Source organism: Grampus griseus, assembly GCF_964374135.1.
Source record: "Grampus griseus genome assembly, chromosome: 16".
In the NCBI taxonomy this organism is placed as follows: domain Eukaryota; kingdom Metazoa; phylum Chordata; class Mammalia; order Artiodactyla; family Delphinidae; genus Grampus; species Grampus griseus.
In genome coordinates this window covers 54,330,885-54,351,822 of record NC_139010.1, presented here as the reverse complement: position 1 = coordinate 54,351,822, position 20,938 = coordinate 54,330,885, and the positions used below count along the sequence as shown (strand labels likewise).

The 20,938-nt window shown below is 40.2% G+C and overlaps 1 pseudogene across 1 annotated transcript in view; it reads right to left on the bottom strand.

Annotated features, from left to right (window-relative positions):
• LOC309834294 (cytochrome P450 2C18-like) overlaps positions 1-20,364 on the bottom strand; it is a 41,405-nt pseudogene extending 21,041 nt beyond the window's left edge. Inside the window, exons 1-6 of the transcript in view lie at positions 20,352-20,364; positions 17,309-17,496; positions 10,427-10,591; positions 10,106-10,254; positions 5,421-5,582; positions 2,717-2,892 (exon numbers count right to left, since the gene is read on the bottom strand). The product of the transcript in view is annotated as a cytochrome P450 2C18-like (transcript). The remainder of the gene's footprint in view (positions 1-2,716; positions 2,893-5,420; positions 5,583-10,105; positions 10,255-10,426; positions 10,592-17,308; positions 17,497-20,351) is intronic.
• Between the last annotated feature and the right edge of the window lie 574 nt (positions 20,365-20,938).

Sequence of the window (20,938 nt, the reverse complement as noted above, 5' to 3'; positions counted from 1 at the left end):
CACATGCCGCGCCATGGCCGCTGGGCCTGCGCGTCCGGGGCCTGTGCTCCGCAGCAGGAGAGGCCGCAGCAGTGAGAGGCCCGCGTACCGCAAAAAAAAAAAAAAAAAACAACCCAATCCAAAAATGGGTGGAAGACCTAAATAGACATTTGTCCAAAGAAGACATACAGATGGCCAACAAACACATGAAACGATGCTCAACATCACTAATTATTAGAGAAATGCAAACCAAAACTACAATGAGGTATCACCACACACCCGTCAAAATGGCCATCATTTAAAAATCTACAAACAATAAATGCTGGAGAGGGTGTGGAGAAAAGGGAACCCTCTTGCACTGTTGGTGGGAATGTAAATGGATACAGCCACTATGGAGAACAGTATGGAGGTTCCTTAAAAAACTAAAAATAGAACTACCATATGACCCAGCAATCCCAGTCCTGGACATATACCAGGAGAAAACCATAATTCAAAAAGACACATGCACCCCAATGTTCATTGCAGCACTATTTCCAAGAGCCAGGACATGGAAGCAACCTAAATGTCCATCAACAGAGGAATGGATAAAGTAGATGTGGTACATATATACAATGGAATATTACTCATCCATAAAAAGGAACAAAATTGGGTCATTTGTAGACATGTGGATGGACCTAGAAACTGTCATACATAGTGAAGTAAGTCAGAAAGAAAAAAACAAATATCGTATATTAACGCATATATGTGGAATCTAGAAAATGGTATAGGTGATCTTATTTGCAAGGCAGAAATAGAGACACAGGTGTAGAGAACAAATGTATGGACACCAAGGGGGGAAAGGGGGGGTGGGATGAATGGGGAGATTGGGATTGACATTTACACACTACTGATACTCTGTATAAAATAGATAACTAATGAGAACCTACTATATAGCTCAGGGAACTCTACTCGATACTCCAATAAAAATTAATTTAAAAAAATAATAGCCAAATTCAAAAATGGGCAAAGCACTGAAATAGACATTTTTCCAAAGAGATACATAAATGGTCAACAAGAACATGAAAGATGCTCAACATCATTAGCCATCAGGGAAAGGCAAATCAAAACCACAAGGAAAGACCACTTCACACCTACTAGGATGGCTAGAATCAAATTGACAGATAGGGCTTCCCTGGTGGCGCAGTGGCTGAGAGTCCGCCTGCCGATGCAGGGGACATGGGTTCGTGCCCCGGTCCGGGAAGATCCCACATGCCGCGGAGAGGCTGGGCCCGTAAGCCATGGCTGCTGAGCCTGCGCGTCTGGAGCCTGTGCTCCGCAACAGGAGAGGCCACAACAGTGAGAGGCCCGCGTACCGCAAAAAAAAAAAAAAAAAAAAAAAAAAAAAGGACAGATAATTAGAAGTACTGTAAAGGATGTGAATAAATTGTACCCTTCATACACTGCTGATGAGAATATAAAATGGTGGAATTTTATGCATAAGTTTTCTTCTAAGAGTTTTATAGTTTCAGCTCTTACATTAAGCCTTTGATCTGCCACACTTCCTCCAAAGGTTAAATATAAATTTATCATAGATCCAACAATTCTACCACTAGGTATATACCCAAGAGAAATTAAAACATATGTATACACAAAAACCTGTACACAAATGTCCACAGAAACATTATTCATAATAACCAAAAAGCGACGCGACCAAAATGTCCATCAACCAACAAACAGATATATAAAATGTGGTATATCCACACTGAAATATCATTCAACCATTTAAAGGAGTGAAGTACTGATATATGATACATCATCAATGAACCTTGAAAACACTGTTAAGTGAAAGAAGCTAGACACAAAAGATGTTATCATACATATTGTATGAACTATACATATTGTATAATTCCATTAATATGAAATGTCCAGAATAGCAAATCTATAGGGATGGAAAGTAGATTGGAAATGTTTAGAGCTGGGGAGGTTGGGGAGGAAAGGGGGTGACTCCTAAAGCATACAGGATTTCTTTTCAAGGTCATAAAAGTGCTCAGAAACTGAGTGTGCTGGCAGCTGGATAATCTTCCCCAGTAATTATTTGCATTCTACTCTTGTTCTGGCTCATACATCTACCTGATCAAATCACAACTTCTCCTGCCAACATTCACGTTTACAGTTACTTGACAGACACCAACCTCCCACTACACATCTGTCCAAATTTATTTTTGGTTACACTCGTTTAAGGCTTCTCTCTTCCATCCATCTAGTCTCTTTACCACAACACACCTCTGAACCTCTCATGACACCATTCTACCAACCTGAAATTCCCTCCCCTATGACTTATTGCAAATATTTGAAGATCTACATCAAACCTCAGGACATTCAGGAAGCCCACCCAGGCTAAGCCCTTCCTTCTCACTCTCCCACATGCTGTGTGAAATGATCACATCCACCTTCCTTTTATGGCTCAGTATTTTGTATTTCTCATTTGTTTGTATTTCCATTTCACCTGAGACATACGTTCTCCTTCTCCTCAGGTAGCCTATTAGTACCTAACGAACAGGGTCCACGTTTTGTTATTTAACAATTCAATTTTAAATCTCCTTTGATGCTCAATCCAGATCCATGCACACATAAGTACCCAAAGTGCTGGTCAAGCATTTCGTCCGTAACCATTTAAATATCCCTAATAAGTACAGAACTAGTCAATGAACAAAAAAATTCAGGCAAACAGATAACCAATCTGTCATTAATATTTTACCTGTTCCATTTTGATCGGGAAACAATCAATGAAGTCCCGAGGATTGTTAATGTCCAGAGATGCTTGGTGTTCTTTTATTTCTCTAAAACATAGCTTTTTACATAAGCAAAAATTTTAAGTACTTTGTTATGACTCCCTGGGAGATAGTCCATGAGAGCAGGGAAATTATTGCAGACCTTAAAGATTTTAAAAATATATTTATTAAACTAAAAACACATATTGAAGACATATCTATCATATGCCAAGCCCTGGTTAAAAACTGAAGCGAATATAATATGGTCTCTTTCTTCAGGAGGAGCATTTTATAGTGTACATGTAAAATAATTCTTCATGCTGCTAGAGTATTTAAGGGAGAAAACTCTGACCAGATGATGAAAGTTGATAGTAATTTCCTATACTCATACATCAACCTTATGATATTAAAGCATATTTATATCAATTCTCTCATTTTTTAAATTAATTCTTCCTTACAACCTTGAAACACAGAATAAGATGAATTACTATGATTCACATTTTGTAGATGAGGGCAGAGGTTAAGGAATTTTGCGTAACCTGATACTGAGCACAAACCCACTCCCTGCTATTTCTGCTACTATCAAGCAGCCTCAGAAATAGAATCGCTATATTATAACCCAGAGGGGTGCAAAAATGGCATGAAACCCACCTCAGCATTTTAGGGATAAAGCAGCTGTGCACCAGAGCAGGTAAGTGACTTTTCTAATATCATGTGATTTTATTTAGGCAGAGGACAGGACATATCAGCTCAGCACAGGGCAAAACTGTGGTGTCTGTTTATGATTCATACACCATAGAACCAATCATTTTGTCATCCCAAGCCCAATTACGCTGTCAGCTAAGATCCCAACTGAAGCAACAAACACCCCTGCCCTAGTCAGTGTTCCCTGGCAGCACCTCTGTTCATAAACATTGTCCCTCCTTGAAAGAGATAGTCTCTTCCTTCCTAAATTAGGATATTTCTGCTAAGTAACGTGATGAAGAAATCACTACATATTTGAGGATAAGCCTTGTGGGTAATGGAAACCTTTCAGCAAGGACCTGGATGTCCACTGAGTGCTATGGCCATCCTTTTGGGCAGTCACCAAAGTAGTCTATGGAAACTGGGCTTTGGGGGGTAGTGGAAAAACCACTGGCCAGGGAGCCAACAAGGCCTGAATTCCAGCTTTATACTCAGGCATTTCTTTTCTTCGTAAAATAAAGGCTCAGCCACCTTTCCCAGATGTTCACTCTATGACAGTAAGGCAGGACTGCTGTGTTCAAACACTCACTTACAGCATAACATCAGCAAAACTGATGCAGTAGACAGTTCTAAAGGCCTATCCCTCTACAAAAATGTCAGAAAATCAAGCAGAAACTGTCAGAATCTACTTAAAAAATGGCAGCAAAGATCTGTGGCTTGTTTTTTCTTTTTCCTTTTTTTTTTTTTTTTTTGCCCTTGTCCCACTTCCATCCTTGGCTTGGCAGTGGTCTTAACAAGGGCAGATTGTGGTGTGGGAGCCTGATTCCTGGTTCCAGAGGGACCAGAGCAGACCTCAGTCACGAAGACTGTGTTTCTGTGTTCTAACCTGTCTGGGGCCACCTGACAGACTGACACAGGCACTTGTTTTTGTTTCATCTAACCTAGAGTGGAAATGCAGCAGGGATGTCTCAAAAACCTTGCAAGATTAATGAACAGCCCACAGCCACCTGGGGCAAAATATTACAGTTAAGGCATACAACAGAGCATCAAACTCCAGGAAGAAAAGCTGCAGAGGGAGTGCCTTTGGGAAATTAGGACATTCAAAAGCACTCCTGTATACTGAAAAATTTAGAAAGCTACACACATGCACAGAGCCAATCTGGAAGAGTTATTTCCTCCCTCCCTCCCTCTCTCCCCCCTTCCTCTCTTCCTTTCTCTCTCTCTCTCCCCATCTCTTTCTTTTCATCTTTTTTTTTCTTTTTGCCTCCTCACATTCAAAGATATCAATATCCGTAGACTCCAGATAGAGAACAAACTAGTGGTTATCAGAAGGGAGAGGGAAGGAGGGAGGGGCAGTATAGGGGTAGTGAGGGAAAAAGGGTTATTACGGGATTATATGAAATCATGTGTGTGAAACTTTTGAAAATTGTAAAGCAATACAGAATTTAAAGACCCTTTCATTCAATTTAAAAGAATGAAACAAAAAGAAAAGCAAAAGAAAGATCTATCACTCCTAAAAAAAAGAACATCTCTCTCCAAACACTAGCTGGACGTAAGCTAAAGGAACAGATTCCAGTGACCACACAAGGCAAAAAAAAAAAAAAAAGAGACTTTGCAAAAATAGTTTAGAAAAGTCACTAAATAAACAAATAGCTACACCTTGTGGAAGGCAAAAATAAAATAAAATAAAAGAAACAAACAAACAAAAAACTACAGGGACTTCCCTGGCAGTCCAGTGGTTAAGACTCCACGCTTCTACTGCAGGGCGAAGGGGTCTGATCCCTGGTCAGGAAATTAAGAAACAAAAAAAAACTGGAGCAAGCAAAAAAAAAAAAAAAAAAAAAGCCAAAGAGAGGGGAGAATCTGATTCCCAGAGTTACCACGTTGTAATATCCAAAATGTCCAGTTTTCAAACATTCACTTCATGGCTTGGTCCATATAGAATTTTGGACTTGTCAGAGAAAAGAGCATAAACGATTTCTCAGGAAGAGAGGATCCTGACCTCACCTGGATCCATGGGGAGCGCATAAATCCTGAGGTTTTCATTAAAGTTTCCTAGCAAGTTAAGAAAATTCTGATCTGTATAATCAAAACGATTCTGGAAAATAATGGAGCAGATCACATTGCAGGGAGCACAGCCCAGGATGAAAGTGGGGTCACAGGGTGACCCTAAAGAATTGAAAAGATTTATAAAACACTATTAAGATATAAATATAAAACTCTGTTGTGGATAACAGATAATTTTAGAATCTCTGAAGCAATATCTACCTAGAAATTTCCCTATCAGCAAAAATTTAAGCATGCTTAAAATCAACACATCACTGTTCCTTAAACATGAATTGACAAAATGGATTAAAGACCTAAATGTAAGGCCAGACACTATAAAACTCTTAGAGGAAAACAGGCAGAACACTCTACGACATAAATCACAGCAAGATCCTTTTTGACCCACCTCCTAGAGAAATGGAAATAAAAACAAAAATAAACAAATGGGACCTAATGAAACTTAAAAGCTTTTGCACAGCAAAGGAAACAATAAACAAGACGAAAAGACAACCCTCAGAATGGGAGAAAATATTTGCAAATGAAGCAACTGACAAAGGATTAATCTCCAAAACGTACAAGCAACTCATGCAGCTCAATATCAAAAAAACAAACAACCCAATCCAAAAATGGGCAGAAGACCTAAACAGACATTTCTCCAAAGAAGATATACAGATTGGCAACAAACACATGAAAGAATGTTCAACATCATTAATCATTAGAGAAATGCAAATCAAAACTACAATGAGATATCATCTCACACCGGTCAGAATGGCCATCATCAAAAAATCTACAAACAATAAATGCTGGAGAGGGTGTGGAGAAAAGGGAACCCTCTTGAACTGTTGGTGGGAATGTAAACTGATACAGCCACTATGGAGAACAGTATGGAGGTTCCTTAAAAAACTAAAAATAGAACTACCATATGACCCAGCAATCCCACTACTGGGCATATACCCTGAGAAAACCATCATACAAAAAGAGTCATGTGGGGCTTCCCTGGTGGCGCAGCAGCTAAGAATCCGAATGCCAATGCAGGGGACATGGGTTCGAGTCCTGGTCTAGGAAGATCCCACATGCCGTGGAGCAACTAAGCCCATGTGCTACAACTACTGAGCCTGTGCTCTAGAGCCCGTGAGCCACAACTACTGAGCCCATGTGTCACAACTACTGAGCCTGCACGCCTAGAGCCCGTGCTCCACAACAAGAGAAGCCACCGCACTCAGAAGCCCGCGCACCACAACCAAGAGTAGCCCCCGCTCGCCGCAACTAGAGAAAGCCCACACGCAGCAACGAAGATCCAACGCAGCCAAAAATAAAAATAAAATAAAATTTAAAAAAAGTCATGTACCACAATGTTCACTGCAGCTCTATTTACAATAGCCAGGACATGGAAGCAATCTAAGTGTCCATCGACAGATGAATGGATAAAGAAGATGTGGCACATATATACAATGGAATATTACTCAGCCATAAAAAGAAACGAAATTGAGTTATTTGTAGTGAGGTGGATGGACCTAGAGTCTGTCATACAGAGTGAAGTAAGTCAGAAAGAGAAAAACAAATACCATATGCCAACACATATATATGGAATCTAAAAAAAAAAGAAAAAGAAAAAAAATGGTCAGAAGAACCTAGGGACAAGACAGGAATAAAGATGCAGACCTACTAGAGAATGGACTTGAGGATTCAGGGAGGGGGAAGGGTAAGCTGGGACAAAGTGAGAGAGTGACATGGACATATATACACTACCAAATATGAAATAGATAGCTAGTGGGAAGCAGCCGCATAGCAAAGGGAGATCAGCTCCGTGGTTTGTGACCACCTAGAGGGGTGGGATAGGGAGGGTGGGAGGGAGGGAGACGCAAGAGGGAAGAGATATGGGAACATATGTATATGTATAACTGATTCACTTCGTTATAAAGCAGAAACTAACACACCATTGTAAAGCAATTATACTCCAATAAAGATGTTAAAAAAAACCAAACATGAATTGACCATGCCATCCTAGTTTGTTTAATAATAGGTCTCCAAATACTCCATTTACATCACTGCCTTAAGTCAAGGTGCTGGTTATTTTGAAGAGCGAAAGAACAGAAAAAATTTTAAGGGTCAGTTTTTTAAGACAATAATTCAGGTTATCTATCAGTGCAAAATCACGTCTGTCTGGTAAACTTGTAGACAATTAAGCACTGAGGTAGGAAGGAAGCAATAGTTAGGAACCTGGAAACGTTTTATATATAGTAAATAGCCGAAGGAACAACTTGTACAATCAGGAAAGGAAAAGATTAAAGAGAGAAAGATTATGGAAAAAGTCAGGTGTTTGATGGTACAAAGAAAAAAAAGCAAAAGCTGTCCATGTTGTACGAGAAGAAAACTAACACAAATGAACATGAATTGTAAGATAGATTTGTTTGCCTAAAATAAAAATAGGCAAGAATTCTGCATTTCAAACAAATCACAGGGCAAACAAGAAAGATTAAATTGAGAAATGGAGTCCTTTTGTTTCTTTATTGCAGTATGGAGAGGAGGTGTGGGGAGGAACATCCTGCTCTAAGAAATAGTGTCCCTCATCACCAATCAGGCCTCACATTTAATTTATTTGGACAGAACTCGCCCTCTTGTGGAATTCTGGGATATTGCTACATATAGCCATCAACGGAATACCATATGTTGTTACAAATTTTTTAATTTGAATTTAGATGAAGTCCATCATTTTACAGACAAATAAATTAAAGCAGAGGAAAAGTAGTTTTCTTTTTTAGTGGTCAATATTTACATGAAATTGCTATAATCGGATGATAGATAAACTTTATATGCAAAAAAACCAAATCACATCATACATGTAGTTAAGGGTGACTTGAATCAAAGTGTTGTGATGAAATGATAGGGAATTAAGTAATAGGAACCTATTTAGTTAAGTGCTCGTATGCCAGGCTCCTTTTCAGCTGAACCAAGGCATGGTTCTTAGTGTCATGCCAAGACACTAAGCTTGCAGAAAAACTTTTACTTTAGAAGGTAGGGGATAATTTGAGAAGGCCTTAAGATTTCTGTGTGTGTGACAGCTAAAATCTGATTTTTAATCTTTCCTTTCACTTGAGAGAGAGACTTACAAAGCAGGGTAATTTGGAATTCAGACGGAAAATAAGATCCATCTTAACAAGCACTTCATAGGTCAGTACAGCTGACAGGAAGGGGTAAAATATTACCAAAGTACCAAAATTGGTAAAAAATTACCAATTACCATCCAATTGTTTTAAAATGTACTTGGGTTTTACTTTTATTCAGATGGTAAAGCCAACAGATCAGGAGATGATAAGGTAGTTTATTACTCATACTTCCCAAGAGGAGGGGGCACCCTACACAAGGCCACATGGGGAAGCACCAAGGTCAGTCAAGAGGCAGAAGGAACAAGGGGAGAGCATGGGCCAAAGCCTTTACTGGGGTTTTCATGGAAGAAATGAGCAAGGCTGGGTAGGTATGCTCAGTAAGTTTAAGACTGGATAGTTTGGGTAATTTCAGAGGGCTCTAGGCCCCAGGGGTGGTCCCTAGCTGTCCTGTAACTGGCCCTGGGTTGATTTAGGGCAGGGAGAATATTGGCTTGGCGTGTGAGGGTTCCATAAAGCAGGTTTCCTGGGGGTATCGGCTTTGGACAGGCTAGTTTGAAAATCAAAGGAGTGCTCACACACAAGATGCGATGCTCTATCTCAGAATTAGCTAACCCTGGGAGAGGCAGTTGCTCCCTGGGTCTGCAAGTCCCCCAAAATGTCAAAGTATCATAAAGTAGAGAAAAGAAAAAACATGATTATTATATCAATAATGGGGGAGGGAAGTATAAAGAAAGCTGAAAACAGAAGAAACTAATAGGGAAGGCAGGGTAATGAGTTATTAATAATAGCTGAAATCTGTTTAAATAGATCATTTTATAACCTGGTATTTGTGTAATGTTCAGGATTAAGCCACAGCACCTATTTCTTAAAATATATAAAACAACACTAAATAGGGAGCAACATTAAGTAAATGAAGCTGCTAATTTTAAAACAGTTATTTATAAGGAAATCACAATTGATGAGGTCTGCACTAAGGGATGCCTAAGCAATTAAAACTATAGACAATTATCATTACTGGCCAGAACAGTAGGCAATGGGTCTCAGAAGAAACCCTCAGACATGTGCCTGAGGCGACCATACAAATATAGGCCAGTTAAGTGAAAGCACATGTCATTTGTTTCACGCTCCATAAGGGTGTGATGAGGTCATTCCCACCATGTCCACTTGATGAAATGTTCTGGAATACATAACCCACATTTACACTATGGGAAAAAACATTATTCTCTAATGCCAGAAAAAAACGAGACTCAAAACCTTCCACCTTCATGACCTAATGATTTGAAAACAAAAAGTTCAGGACAGGATAGGATTAAATGACCTTTAATCCACACTATATGCACCACAGTGGGTGTACACACACAACAAGCACAGATACACAAAAGCCCTCTAGGCTCTCTCCTCTCTCTCCCCGCTCCACAGGAGGGCTGACAACCATGACCCATATGAAAGATGTGGCTGTCCCTGAAATGTTTCCTAGGATGTCACTGGAGAAGACAGCAGTCTGTTAAGGTGAGAGTGACAGAGCGTAGCATCACCCACCACTGGTTTTTCTCAACTCCTCCACAAGGCAGTGGGTTTCCTCTTGAACTCGGTCCTCAATGCTCTTCTTCCCCACCCCGAATTCCACAGTGTCATGAGGGAGATGCGCCAGATCTCCTTCCATCTCTTTCCATTGCTAAAGAGGATTCCTACCAGGAGGAGAAACAGAAACTAGGAGGGAGGCCCTAGGGAAGGAGGAGTGAGCTGACACTTGGCAGCCTGGCAGATGGACCCAGCTCTGCTGGGGGGCTCTTCAAATTCCTCTTTTCCATCCTCCCCACCCTCACTACCAATGCGGAAGATGCGCACACGCACACCTACCATGTCCTTTATTAACTCTTTGAGACACAGGGAGACTGCCTCTTCCAGAAAACTCTTCTCACAGATCAATCAGGGCTTCTTTCACTGCTTTGTAACCATGCAACACTATGGTGGGCTTCAAGCCAAAATACCCAGTGAACACAGGGCCATACACTTTTTTGAGAGCTGGAAAATGTATATTAGCAAAAGAAGTCACAATTTGGTCTATTTTGCTCATGATTAAGATTGTTATCAACATCATGTTGTTGATGTTTTATTCTGCCACACATAACTTCAAAGATTTCTGGATCTTATATATGTATGATGATAATTCAACATCCATTCATGATTAAAAAAAAAACTCTCACCAAAGTGGTTGTAGAGGGAACATATCTCAACATAATAAAGCAGAAGACCTAAATAGACATTTCTACAAAGACAACATACAGATGGCCAACAGGCATATAAAAAGCTGCTCAACATCACTACCTATTAGACAAATGCAAATCAAAACCACGATGAGGTACCACTTCACACCAGTCAAAACGGTTATCAACAAAAGTCTACAAATAATAAATGCTGAAGAGGGTGTGCAGAAAAGGGAACCCTCCTACACTGGCTGCAGGAATATAAATTGGTGCAGCCACTATGGAGAACAGTAGCGACTCCTTTAAAAACTAAAAATAGAGTTACTATATGATCCAGCAATTCCATTCCTGGGTATTTACCCAGAAAAAAACAAAAACTCTAATTCGAAAAGATAATGCACCCCAGTGTTCACAGGAGCACCATTTACAATAGCCAAGTCATGGAAGCAACCCAAGTGCCCATCAACAGACAACTGGCTTAAAAAGATGTGGTGTATTTATACAATGGAATATTACTCAGCCATTAAAAAAAGACCAATAAAAAAATAAATATATATTTTTAAAAAGTGAAATGTTGCCATTTGTAGCAACTTGGATGGGCCTAGAGGATAATATGCTTAGTGAAATAAGTCAGATAAAGAAAAATACTACATCATATCACTTATATGTCAACTCTAAAAAATAATACAGGGCCTCCCTGGTGGCGCAGTGGTTGAGAGCCCGCCTGTTGATGCAGGGGACACGGGTTCGTGCCCCGATCCAGGAAGATCCCACATGCCGCGGAGCGGCTGGGCCCGTGAGCCATGGCCGCTGAGCCTGCGCGTCCGGAGCCTGTGCTCCGCAACGGCAGAGGCCACAACAGTGAGAGGCCCGCATACCACCAATAATAATAATTAATAATAATGAATTTATATACAAAAGAGAAAAAGACTCACAGACACAGAAAACAACTGTACGGTTACTAAGGTGGGGGGGAACAAATTAGGGGTATGGGATTAACAGATACAAACTAATATACATAAACTAGATAAGCAACAAGGATTTACTGTATAGCACGGGGAATTATACTCACTTTCTTGTACTAGGTCACCAGGAAGGAAGATGGCGGCACCCAAATCGCGGTATACTTCCCGAGGTGGTGGTTTGGTACCACAGGCGGGTCAAGAGTCTTCCCCTGGTACTGCGTGAGGCCAACTCGGGCGCTCGGGGGTTGCTGGAGGTGCCGAAGGCTCCGGGTCTGTTCAAGGAGTTCTTCCCAGAGAGGGGCACGAAGACAGGGCTCCCAGAGCTCTTGGACGGTGGTATGGCGGGCAACTTTCCCCAGACCATCTACTGCACCTTCGACCCCATGACTCGCTTCCTTTGTGGCATCTGCTGGCACTGTTGGGTCTGTTTCACTTCCACCGATAGGGCCACAAAGCGAGCGCGTCGGTGGGAGGTGCCACCGCGCGCCTGGGAGACGGCAGCGCCGGTACCTGCGCGCACAAGGCCCTGGACGCAAAGCACGTGCAAAACAACGTGCGCGCCCTACGCCGGGCGCTCTAGGCTGCTGATCACCAGCAGCTGCTCACTAACTGGCTGACGCGGGACAGCTGCGCGGTGCTGGACAGCTCGGCGTGCTATCAGAAGCAGCACCTGGTGGACTTCTTAGCGGCAGCGGGCGGCCACTTCCGCGCGGCCATGCTGCTGAACCGGCCCAGCGTGCACACTCGGCTGAAGACCCAGGTGGCGTGAGTTTGGCCGAGTTTTTATACCAGGTGAACCCTGGAATAAGCGTCCTGCATAATACATGCTGCAAAGCAAACGCCGTTTCAGACGGTCCTGGAGGGTATCGGATGATAACGGAAGGCGGAGTCAGTATAAATCACAAGCAAGTAACGGATCCTGAGAGTGTTTTAGTTGTTGGACAACATATTCTCAAGAATGGACTTTCGTTACTTAAAATAGGAAAAAGGAATTTCTACATTATAAAATGGCTTCAGCTATGATGAAAAATCCTTCTGGTGGTTCAAATTTATCCATCATTCATTCTCAAGACATACGAATGTATAATCTTCGCTTATGCAAATCAAACAACAGAGAATGCAGTATACTCCAGGCCTCACAGCGTGAGTGATTTCATTATTTATATAAGTTGGTTCTGTTTGTGTAATAGTGGGATATTTCATTTCCTGGTCCTTAAACATTAAGGGCTACCACAGAAAGGCATGATTTCCGGGGTTAATCTCTTTTCATAATTATTCTCCATGAAAAACTAAGTGCTATCTTTCCTATCCTGTCCTTCTTGTTCTTTTGAAGACAAGGAATAACAATGAAAAACAGGTAGTATAAGAAATTTTAAGGGGGGGACTTCCCTGACGGTCCAGTGGTTGAGGCTCCGTGCTTACCCTGCAGGGGACACGGGTTCCATCCCTGGTTGGGGAACTAAGATCCCACATGCCAAGCAGCGTGGCCAAAAAAAAAAAAAAAAGAAATTGTGGGTACTTTTATATCAGGTGAATATCTCACTGGATTTTTTTGTTGTTAAGGAAGCTAGTACAGTTCTTTGAAAAGGAGAAAAGTTAGAGGAAGCCATATTTGACATTAGAAATTACGGTAGAAAGTTTCCTTTGGAAAAAAAAAAAGAACAAAAATCAGTACTTGACTTTTCAGGAAGTTTCTAATTCAGTTTTCCAGTCCCTTGCCTGTGTTCCATAGAATTAAATTTACTCACAGCCTTGTTTATTTGTTTTTTTTTACTTAGTAAAAAAGGTATCAATGTTTTATAAATTTATAGGCTTTTAGTTTTTAAAGTTTCAAATTCTGCCCCCAGGCAGATTGCAACTTGAGATGAACTGAAAAGTTAAGTAACCAACAAGATAAAATAGAGGATAATCATATGAGTATATCAAAAGATAAAAGGGATAAAGAAATTTCAGGTCAAATTTAAAGTATTTGGAATCAAGACTTAGTTAAATTAAGCTCTACATTCACTAGGCAATTTGATCCTCCAGAAATGTTTCTAAAACCTGAAAAATCAAGGTGATAGCACCCCTGTTTCCCCTGAGGATCAAGTGAAACACGAACACAAAATGGTTTACAATCAGATTTGTTCTAGAAAATCTTACAGGCAGCAAAGCATGGCTTTAGAGTTCAAATTCTAGCCATTTACTACCTGGGGATTACTTGGAGCAAGTCACTATCTTCATATGCAAAAATGGAGATGTAATAATGCTCGAGTCAATTAGGAAAAATCTAACAGGGAAAAAAAGCCATAAAACTTTTGTACAGTGTAAGCTGTATTGCTATGTTCCAAAGTAGATTTAAATGTTAGAAAGCCATAGTTTATCCAAACCTTCGTCTGGGAGTAAAGTTAAGAAGAACTCATTTATTGACAAACTTTAATGTCACTTCACAGCAGCAATTTTATTTACACAGTAACAATGAACATACAGGTATCCATTATAAATGTCAGAGATCATCGCTACATTTCAAAACTTCACTCAGTTTGAGGGCCAACAAAAGAAGTTTTTCTCTTTCCATACCTATCTTGCCTCTGTTTTTCTTTGTACAAGGTGTGTAGTACTAGCAAGCGCATTACTGTAGCAGGTCACATTTTCAATTTGAAATTTGATGTGCTGGGGAAAGGTGCATGACGAGGTGTTTTCCCCCTTACAAATTCAAAAAGCTAGAATAGAATGGTCATCATCTGACCTACCTGAAATAAGTAAGTCACGGATTGCTATGATTTCAAAATTGATGTCTAATGATGGCAGAGTAATTTTAAAGTGTGCTAACAAACATCTTGGAAGCCTGTATTCTACGAAGATGGTACTACTAACAGATTCAAAGTAGTACCGTATCATATCAGACCGAAACTGGTTCTTTATGTTTGAGATGAGTTGCTGAGCCTATTGTTTCTTAGTAAATGGGTACCATTAGCTAAAGGTAATGGACATATCCATATTGTTCCTGCCAGTAGTCCTTCATAAATGTCATGACTTTAAAAATTTTAGTATCTACAATATATAATTGATCTTCAAATTTATAATGTAATTCATATCAAGAACCACCTGGAGAATTTTAGTAAAATGTTTATGTTCTAAACCTCACTCCCAACACCCTGAAAGCCTTTAAGAGTATGTGTGTGTGTCCAGATGTTTTTCTTTAAATAACAAAGCTCCACATTATTTTCATTTAAAAAATATCTTGTGATAACATATAATGGAATATAATCTGCAAAAACAAACTGAATCACTATGCTGTACACCTGAAACTAACGCAATATTGTAAATCAACTATACTTCAATAAAAATGTTTTAAAAGACTAACTATGATGGTGATTATTATATCACTTCTGATGTGCCGGGCCATGGCCTGGGTACTTGGTACTCAGATTATTACTAATCATCATATCAAAACTTTGAGCTAGATTTATTTACCCTGTTTTATAGATAAAGAGATTAAGGTTCAAAGGCTGTCCTGTTTATTTCCAGTGTCTCACAGTTAATAAATAGAAGACCCCAATTTTTTTTATTGAAGTATAGTTGATTTACTTCAACTATAATGGTGTGCCAATCTCTGCTGTACAGTACAGTGACTCAGTTTTACACATATATACTTTTTTTAAATATTCTTTTCCATTATGGTTTATCCCAGGAGATTGGATATAGTTCCCTGTGCTATATGGTAGGACCTTGTTATATATCCATTCTAAATGTAATAGTTTGCATCTACCAACCCCAAACTCCCAGTCCATCCCTCTCCCTCCCCCCAGCTCCCCCTTGGCAACCACAAGGCTGATCTCTGTGCCTGTGAGTCTGTTTCCGTTTTCTAGATAGGTTCATTTGTGCCATTTTAGATTCCACAAATAAGTGATAACATATGGTGTTTGTCTTTCTCTTTCTGACTTACTTCACTTAGTATGATAATCTCTAGTTGCATCCATGTTACTGCAGATGGCATTATTTTGTTCTTTTTTATGGTTGAGTAGTATTCCATTATATATATGTACCACATCTTTATCCATTCATCTGTTGATGGACATTTAGGTTGTTTCCATGTTTTGGCTATTGTGAATAGTGCTGCTGTGAACATAGGGGTGCATGTATCTTTTTGAACTATAGTTTTGTCTGGGTATATGCCCAGGAATGGGATTGCTGGATCATATGGTAATTCTATTTTTAGTTTTCTGAGGAACTTCCATACTGTTTTCCTTAGTAGCTGCACCAACTTACATTCCTACCAACAGTATAGGAGGGTTCTCTCTTCTCCACACCCTCTCCAGCATTTGTTATTTGTAGACTTTTTAATGATGGCCGTTCTGACCGATGTGAGGTGGTACCTCATTGTAGTTTTTATTTGCACTTCTCTAATAATTGGTGATGTTAAGCATCTTTTCATGTGCCTACTGGCCATCTGTGTGTCTTTGGAGAATGTTTATTAAGGAGAAGACCCAAATTTCAGCACAGCTTAGTTGACCTCTGATGCCTAAGAAACTTATCAGTCCCCAATGCCTACCTTGGAACCAATATCCAGTTGACTGCTTCAGAATCACCTGTAAAGCTCATCCCGTGGGAATTCTGACTCAGTAGTGATAAATACTAGAAATCTATATTTTTTAAAACCACCCTAGATGATTCAAATGCCCAGCCCAGTTTAAGATCCGCTAGTATTACTAACAGAAAGAGAGCAAGCATCACAAAGGCAGTGCCAGGACATGCAGCAGCTCATGGAAGAACAGTTTCTTCCATCCTGCATCATTCTTGGCCACAGACAGCAGCTTTGTGCAGAATCCAAGAGGATTTTATTACTACCCAGCTGGCTCTGACTCATTACTTTTTTCTTTCATTCACTCATACTTGTCCTGCTCCCAAGCTATTTCCTTAACATCAGGCATAATTTGCTTCTTCACAGAAGTTCAATTTTCATAGCTATTCTGAACAAAACACAGTTTATATAATAGATGACTTCTTGAATGAAATCTCTAATCACAAAACATTTCCCTTACCATTTACCTTCAGCCAAGAATCATAGCAAATGGTGGTGAAACAAAGGGAAGAAACACTTCAGTCTTTTGTCACGTTATTATTTTGATTCAACCATACAAAGCCCTAAATGTTTCTCTACTCACAAAATGCATTCCACTGTTATTGACAATGACAGACCAAAAGTAATACTCCAAGCGAGTGTTTGCCTTAAATAATATCTTTTAATAATTTTATTTTAATATATTGTAATGTATTTTAATATATTTTAATGAAGATATTTTATTTAAAAGTAGATGTTCATGGGCTTCCCTGGTGGCGCAGTGGTTGAGAGTCTGCCTGCCGATGTAGGGGACATGGGTTCGTGCCCCGGTCTGGGAAGATCCCACATGCCGCAGAGCGGCTGGGCCCGTGAGCCACGGCCGCTGAGCCTGTGCATCCGGAGACTGTGCACCGGAACGGGAGAGGCCACAACAGTGAGAGGCCCGTGTACCGCAAAAAAAAAAAAAAAAAAAGTAGATGTTCGTTTACTTTCCCTTTGCAAGCCACTGGATGAACATAAAACCTACTTACATTGATGAAGGATTTGCTGATGTCCTTAACGTCTAACTGTAGGATATTTCCAAGAATTGGGAGAGGAGTGGGGCCAGTCGGGAGCTGCCCTTTCCCAGAGCTCTGTTTCCAGAGAGGAGAAGCAGACAGGAGAGAGAGAGACAGAGGACCAGGACCACAGCCGGATCCACTGGAACCTTCTCTTCTTACTCAGACAGCTGGGAGCCTGAAATCTAAAGCTTTTATAACAGTCCCTGCTAATTCAGCCTGTGCCTCTGACTCATAAATTGAACAATCAGCTAGGTCTACTTTAATTTCTCTTTTGAAGGAACTTTAGCCTTGTGATAATTAAAATATGGCGTTCTTTGCTCTTGCCCTTTTTTTCAATGCCCCACCTGGGCATTCCAGTTTAAGAGGTCTGGGGTGGAGCCCAGGTACTGGTAATTTTTTTTAAACACTCCAGGTGGTTGACAACCAGTGAAGTAAATGATATGATCAAAAAGTTGCTCAACATTCTGGATTCTCAGATTAGTAACCAGTTAAGAATTTATGACTTTGAGGACTTTATGACCTTGTATGTTAAAAAAAAAAAAGTATATCCTTTAATGCTTTATCAAACATTAATATACTTTGTCCTTGAAAATGAAAGCCTTTTGAGATATTTTAGAGTTCCATACTAACATTATAGCTTCCCAAACATAAACCAGCTAACATAACTCATACATTTTGAAGGTCCAAACATGTATCAAGGAAATAGCTAAGTAAATTTACACACATTTTACCATTAAACTCTCCCCCTCCCCTCAGAAAAAACACTAGAAGAAGAAATTTTTAATTTTTATTTTTCAGATGGGGAAAGGGAAATTCAGAGAACAGGAGGTCCGGCCAGTGTCACACAGCTAATAAATGACAAAACTGGGATTTGAAATAATATCCTCTAATGCCCATTGTGGTACACTGTGGCTTACACCACAGCTGCCTCAAGAACAATTTTAGGAAAACAAAACCAAACCCCCAAAACATTAGTTTCTCTGAACATACACCTCGTGAATGTCTACAGAATAACAAGTTTCACACTAAATAGATGTTCGTTACTTGACTGCAAGGATAAAACGGTCGTGGGTTCTCAGGACGTAAAAGATAGGGATTCTCCCCCTCCATCACTGCAGAGGTGAAACTGGCTCAGGTAACTAATGGAAGGGCTAATCTCAGGGGGCAGAGCTTGAGAAACCATGACTTCCCCCACCTCCCAGTCACCTCCAGATACATCTGCTTTGGTTGCTTTCTTTGTTCTGTCATTGTCAGAAATAATGGAATGAAGTATGCACAGCAAGGAAGGGAGATTTTGACAAAACAAAAGGTGTGGATTCAGTGGAAGATGGAAGACAGGGACTTCACTGAACAGACTCATGGCCCAGAACCAATGCAACATGCAGACCTGAACAGGAAACAGCACTTAGTGGTCATGAGGATCTAAATGTCACTGGAATTATATACATTACTAGATCACTAATAGTAATGCTTATACAAAGGCATATTCTATAAAGATATCATCATATGTAGTTTTTTATTGAAGTATAGTTGATGTACAATATTATATGTTAAGTATAAAATACAGTGATTCACAATTTTTAAAGGTTATACTCCATTTATAGTTATTATAAAATATTGGCTGTATTCCCTGTGTTGTACAGTATATCCTTGTAGCTTATTTTATACATAATAGTTTGTACCTCTTAATCCTGTACCTTTATATTACCTTACTCCTTCCCCCTTCCCTCTCCACTGGTAACCACTAGTTTGTTCTCTATGTTTGTGAATCTGTTTCTCTTTTGTTATATTCACTAGTACAGGAGTATGTACTTTTCCAGTGGAGTTTTAAGCTGTACTTGCGGGAAGCTTCTACGGAGTCCACAGAGTGCACTGGACATCCTCAGGGAGAAGAAAAATAGCCACCCTATAAGCAGTTCTTATATTTTCCTATCAAGTGTTCCGATTTTCAGAGCTCTAAAATACTTTATGCTAAAACTTCTTATTTTTGTTGCTCTGCCTTCTTTGTATTTCCTTTTCAATTTCTAGCTTTTTAAGCTACATTATTCATTGTTTGATTCATTTTCACATGTTTGTCCTAAGTGTTCAGAAGTATTATATGGTATGAATTTTCTTCATTGAATAATATTATCTCTATTCTACGTATTGTTGGTATATCTGTTGTTAGGATTTTAAAAGTATTGTGGAATATTGTTTTTGGTGCCTTCTTTGATCCAAAGATTGTTTTTCTTGGCCACGTGGCTTGTGAGACCTTAGTTCCCCGACCAGGGATTGAACCCAGGTCCACGGCAGTGGAAGCGCAGAGTTTTAACCACTGGATCAGGGAAGTCCCTGATCCAAAGATTACTTAGGAGAGTTCTGAAATCTCCAAGCAGTTGTTTCATTTACTTCACACTTTGTTTTTAATTATCCTGAAATTGGATTACAGGAAATCCATTACACTATTTAATTTTTTTTAAGCTGAGGATCTTTTATAGTCCTTTATAGGACTATAGTCCTTTTGGACTCTAGTCTTTTATAGTCCAAAATGGTGAATTTTCATTAACATTACATGGTCATCTGTTATTAACATTTGTTTGACATTTTTAATTGTATCACTCCTTCTTTCTACATCGACCAGAGTTTTAACTGCCTGATGGGTCAGCAGAACATGAGGTATGAATCTCCAGTGATGGCGAAGGATGGCTTTCTCCTTCCTGCATTCATTCAAATGCTCATTCATGTATTCCTCTCACAAAAATGCATGGAGTACTGGGCCCCTAATCCCAGTCAGGCCCTGCCCTGAGCACTGAGGACATAGGAGCAAGTGAACACAATTGCTAAAGAAGGGGTGTGACCCCACATTGGCAATGGGAGGAAGATCTTTCCAGGCTGAGGGTACAGCATGCCTAGAGGATTGGATGGGCCTGCTGGGGCCACAGAGGGAGAAGTGTAAGTAGAGAAAAGAAAATGTCAAGGGCAGGGTGGAGGGTCTGTGAGTTTTCATTGCTTTGGTACTGCTCACTCAACCTTCTGCAGGCATGGTCTGCCCAGTTACCTGTCACAGGAGTGATTCTGGGCAGAACCCAGCTCGGTGATCTCCACAATGTGGTGTGGTCCAGCTGGCCATGGGAGTAGCTGTATAGGGGACTCTGCTTCAGGCGCCACTGTGGAGGAACCACATCCTAGTAGGAATGTGGACCTGGAGCAATTGTGGCAAATGCTGAAGAGTTTCCTGGCAGAATGCACTGACAGTGAGACACCCAGGCTCGCTGTCCCTGGATATCAGTGGGAGACGGTGGAGTGTGCTGGGATGGGTCAGGTGTTCATAGCTCTCTTGAGTTTAGGCAGAATTTTTCAGGTAGTCAAAGAACGGCTTTCTCTACAGGGAAACAAGGAATCTGCCAGTCAGCAGTTCAGCACAAGCTGTAGCAAAATTTAATGCTCCTGACAAGTTTCATCCTGTGAAGGAAGAGGATGCAAATGCAGAAAAGTCTGGTGACCTGGACTTGTTCAACCCTATGATGAGGAACATCATATGTGTTGTAATAAAACATGGGGGGAAAGAAAATCCTCACTATTCACACCAAGAATGGTTGATATCTGTTCCTGAGGAA